The sequence below is a fragment of the Triticum aestivum genome, chromosome 6D (genome assembly GCF_018294505.1).
Source record: "Triticum aestivum cultivar Chinese Spring chromosome 6D, IWGSC CS RefSeq v2.1, whole genome shotgun sequence".
In the NCBI taxonomy this organism is placed as follows: domain Eukaryota; kingdom Viridiplantae; phylum Streptophyta; class Magnoliopsida; order Poales; family Poaceae; genus Triticum; species Triticum aestivum.
Window position 1 is genome coordinate 341,822,532 of NC_057811.1, and position 5,718 is coordinate 341,828,249.

The window sequence follows — 5,718 nt, forward strand, 5'->3', positions numbered from 1 at the left end:
AGGAGGTTGAAGAAGGGGGGAGTGGATCGGGGAGGTTCGTGCGGTCTTGGTGGGGTGGGAGGGGGTGGGGATTGGGATCGGGCAGAAGTGGGCACATCGGTTGGTTTTTTAGCGCGGTTCCTTGCGTGTTTGCACGTGTGTTAGTAGAATAAGAATCAGTGTTAGCAGAATAAGGTCTTAAGGGGTGTTATCATAATAGACCCACCCTATATATATATACATTTGAAAATACTTTCAACAAGCATACATATCCCTGCCATATGGATATGATCATCCAACACATATACATACCAACTCAAAAGTCCATATCCAACATATATAAAGCCAACATATCCAACAACAAGCATACAATGGTTTCATCCATACATACATATATAGGTAGCAAGTTTCACATTGTTCATCCTACAAAATCAAAACAAAAAGGAAGGACAAGGAGAAGAGTAGACTCCATCAACGCAAGCTTCTGTGATCTAAAGCAAATATGCAAATTGGGAAAGAAGAAAGTTAGAAGAAGAAGAAGAAGAAGACTAGAAGAAGAAGAAGAATTTTTCTTCTCTTTCTTTTTCTCCTCTTCTTTATCTTCTTCTTCTTCTAACTAAGGTATGTTGGGGAACGCAGTAATTTCAAAAAAATTCTTACGCACACGCAAGATCCATCTAGGTGATGCATATCAACGAGCGGGGAGAGTGTGTCCACGTACCCTCGTAGACCGAAAGCGGAAGCGTTTAGTAACGCGGTTGATGTAGTCGAACGTCTTCGCGATCCAATCGATCCAAGTACCGAACACACGACACCTCCACGATCTGCACACGTTCAGCTCGGTAACGTCCCTCGTACTCTTGATCCAGCTGAGGCCGAGGGAGAGTTTCGTCAGCACGACGGCATGATGACGGTGATGATGAAGTTACCGATGCAGGACTTCGCCTAAGCACTACAACGATATGACCGAGGTGGAAATCTGTGGAGGGGGGCACCGCACACGGCTAAGACAACTGTCAACTTGTGTGTCTATGGGGTGCCCCCTCCCCCGTATATAAAGGAGGGGAGAAGGGGAGGGCCGGCCCTCTCTATGGTGCGCCCAAGGGGGAGTCCTACTCCTAGTAGGAGTAGGTTTCCCCCTTTTCCCTAGTTGGAGTAGGAGAAGAAGGAAGAGGGAGAAGGAGAAAAGGAAAGGGGGGCGCCCCCCCACTTGGCCGCCTCCTCCTCTCTCCCACCATGGCCCATTAAGGCCCATTGACTCCCCTGGGGGTTCCGGTAATCCCCCGATACTCCGGTAATTACCCTAACTTATCCGAAACCATTCCGGTGTCCGAACATAGCCTTCCTATATATCAATCTTTATGTCTCGACCATTTCAAGACTCCTCGTCATGTCCGTGATCACATCCGGGACTCCGAACTACCTTCGGTACATCAAAACACATAAACTCATAATACCGATCGTCATCGAACGTTAAGCGTGCGGACCCTACGGGTTCGAGAACTATGTAGACATGACCGAGACTCACTTCCGGCCAATAACCAATAGCGGAACCTGGATGCTCATATTGGTTCCTACATATTCTATGAAGATCTTTATCGGTCAAACCGCATAAAAACATACGTTGTTCCCTTTGTCATCGGTATGTTACTTGCCCGAGATTCGATCGTCGGTATCATCATACCTAGTTCAATCTCGTTACCGGAAAGTCTCTTTACTCGTTCTGTAATGCATCATCCCGTAACTAACTCATTAGTCACATTGCTTGCAAGGCTTATAGTGATGTGCATTACCGATAGGGCCCAGAGATACCTCTCCGACAATCGGAGTGGCAAATCCTAATCTCGATCTAGCCAACTCAACAAACACCATCGGAGACACCTCTAGAGCATCTTTATAATCACCCAGTTATGTTGTGATGTTTGATAGCACACTAAGTGTTCCTCTGGTATTCGGGAGTTGCATAATCTCATAGTCATAGGAACATGTATAAGTTATGAAGAAAGCAATAGCATAAACTAAACGATCATAGTGCTAAGCTAACGGATGGGTCAAGTCAATCACATCATTCTCTGATAGCTCCACCATTCAATATAAATACATATCTGGTTTGTTACTTAGATTCATCCGGATCCGAGTCAAAGCTTGCATCGACGTAACCATTTACAACGAGCTCTTTGTCACCTCCATAAACGAGAAACATATCCTTAGTCCTTTTCAGGTATTTCAAGATGTTCTTGACCGCTGTCCAGTGATCCACTCCTGGATTACTTTGGTACCTCCCTGCTAAACTAATAGTAAGGCACACATCAGGTCTGGTACACAGCATTCCATACATGGTAGAACCTATGGCTGAAGCATAGGGAATGACCTTCATTTTCTCTCTATCTTCTGCAGTGGTCGGGCATTGAGTCAGACTCAACTTCACACCTTGTAACACAGGCAAGAATCCTTTCTTTGCTTGATCCATTTTGAACTTCTTCAAAACTTTATCAAGGTATGTGCTTTGTGAAAGTCCAATTAAGCGTCTTGATCTATCTCTATAGATCTTGATGCCTAATATATAAGTAGCTTCACCGAGGTCTTTCATTGAAAAATTCTTATTCAAGTATCCTTTTATGCTATTCAGAAATTCAGTATCATTTCCGATCAACAATATGTCATCCACATATAATATAAGAAATGCTACAGAGCTCCCACTCACTTTCTTGTAAATACAGGATTCTCCAAAAGTCTGTATAAAACCATATGCTTTGATCACACTATCAAAGTGTATATTCCAACTCCGAGAGGCTTGCACCAGTTCATAAATGGATCGCTGGAGCTTGCACACTTTGTTAGCACCTTTTGGATCGACAAAACCTTCCGGTTGCATCATATACAACTCTTCTTTAAGATATCCATTAAGGAATGCAGTTTTGACATCCATTTGCCAAATTTCATAATCATAAAATGCGGCAACTGCTAACATGATTCGGACGGACTTCAGCATCGCTACAGGTGAGAAGGTCTCATCGTAGTCAACTCCTTGAACTTGTCGAAAACCTTTCGCAACAAGTCGAGCTTTGTAGACAGTAATATTACCGTCAGCATCAGTCTTCTTCTTGAAGATCCATTTATTCTCTATGGCTTGCCGATCATCGGGAAAGTCAACCAAAGTCCATACTTTGTTCTCATACATGGATCCCATCTCAGATTTCATGGCCTCAAGACATTTCGCAGAATCTGGGCTCATCATCGCTTCCTCATAGTTCGTAGGTTCGTCATGGTCAAGTAACATGACCTCCAGAACAGGATTATCGTACCACTCTGGTGCGGATCTTACTCTGGTTGACCTACGAGGTTTGGTAGTAACTTGATCAAAAGTTTCATGATCATCATCATTAGCTTCCTCACTTTACTGGTGTAGGAATCACTGGAACTGATTTCTGTGATGAACTACTTTCTAATAAGGGAGTCGGTACAGTTACCTCATCAAGTTCTACTTTCCTCCCACTCACTTCTTTCGAGAGAAACTCCTTCTCTAGAAAGGATCCATTCTTAACAACGAATATCTTGCCTTCGGAGATGTGATAGAAGGTGTACCCAACAGTCTCCTTTGGGTATCCTATGAAGACACATTTCTCCGATTTGGGTTCGAGCTTATCAGGTTGAAGCTTTTTCACATAAGCATCGCAACCCCAAAATTTTAAGAAACGACAACTTGGGTTTCTTGCCAAACCACAGTTCATATGGTGTCGTCTCAACGGATTTAGATGGTGCCCTATTTAACGTGAATGCAGCTGTCTCTAAAGCATAAGCCCAAAATGATAGCGGTAAATCAGTAAGAGACATCATAGATCGCACCATATCTAATAAAGTACGATTACGACATTCAGACACACCATTACGCTGTGGTGTTCCCGGTGGCGTGAGTTGCGAAACTATTCTGCATTGTTTCAAATGAAGACCAAACTCTCAACTCAAATATTCTCCTCCACGATCAGATCGTAGAAACTTTATTTTCTTGTTACGATGATTTTCCACTTCACTCTGAAATTCTTTGAACTTTTCAAATGTTTCAGACTTATGTTTCATCAAGTAGATATACCCATATCTACTCAAATCATCTGTGAAGGTCAGAAAAATAACGATATCCGCCGCGAGCATCAACACTTATCGGACCGCATACATCAGTATGTATTATTTCCAGCAAGTCTGTTGCTCGCTCCATTGTTCCGGAGAACGGAGTCTTAGTCATCTTGCCCATGAGTCATGGTTCGCAAGCATCAAGTGATTCATAATCAAGTGATTCCAAAAGCCCATCAGAATGGAGTTTCTTCATGCGCTTTACACCAATATGACCTAAACGGCAGTGCCACAATTAAGTTGCACTATCATTATTAAAGTTATATCTTTTGGCTTCAATACTATGAACATGTGTATCACTACTATCAAGATTTAGTAAAAATAGACCACTCATCAAGGGTGCATGACCATAAAAGATATTATTCATATAAATAGAACAACCATTATTCTCTGATTTAAATGAATAACCGTCTCGCATCAAACAAGATCCAGATATAATGTTCATGCTTAACGCTGGCACCAAATAACAATTATTCAGGTCTAAAACTAATCCTGAAGGTAGATGTAGAGGTAGCGTGCTGACGACGACCACATCGACTTTGGAACCATTTCCCATGTGCATCGTCACCTCGTCCTTAGCCAATCTTCGATTAATCAGTAGCCCCTGTTTCGAGTTGCAAATATTAGCAACAGAACCAGTATCAAATACCCAGGCGCTACTGCGAGCATTAGTAAGGTACATATCAATAACATGTATATCAAATATACCTTTCACTTTGCCATCCTTCTTCTCCGCCAAATACTTGGGGCAGTTCCGCTTCTAGTGACCAGTCCCTTTGCAGTAGAAGCACTCAGTCTCAAGCTTAGGTCCAGACTTGGGTTTCTTCACTTGAGCAGCAACTTGTTTGCCGTTATTTTTTAAGTTCCCCTTCTTCTCTTTACCCTTTTTATTGAAACTAGTGGTCTTGTTGACCATCAACACTTGATGCTCCTTCTTGATTTCTACCTCCGCAGCCTTTAGCATTGCGAAGAGCTCGGGAATCGTCTTATCCATCCCTTGCATATTATAGTTCACCACGAAGCTCTTGTAGCTTGGTGGTAGTGATTGAAGAACTCTGTCAATGACACTATCAACTGGAAGATTAACTCCGAGCTGAGTCAAGTGATTGTGGTACCCAGACATTCTGAGTATATGCTCACCGACAGAACTATTCTCCTCCATTTTGCAGCTGTAGAACTTATTGGAGACTTCATATATCTCAATCCGGGCATTTGCTTGAAATATTAACTTCAACTCCTGGAACATCTCATATGCTCCATGACGTTCAAAACGTCGTTGAAGTCCCGGTTCTAAGCCGTAAAGCATGGCACACTGAACTATCGAGTAGTCATCAGCTTTGCTCTGCCAGACGTTCACAACATCTGGAGTTGCTCCTGCAGTGGGTTTGGCACCTAGTGGTGCTTCCAGGACGTAATTCTTCTGTGCAGCAATGAGGATAATCCTCAAGTTATGGACCCAATCCGTGTAATTGCTACCATCATCTTTCAACTTAGCTTTCTCTAGGAACACATTAAAATTCAACGGAACAACAACACGGGCCATTTATCTACAACAAGATAGACATGCAAAATACTATCAGGTACTAAGTTCATGATAAATTAAAGTTCAAT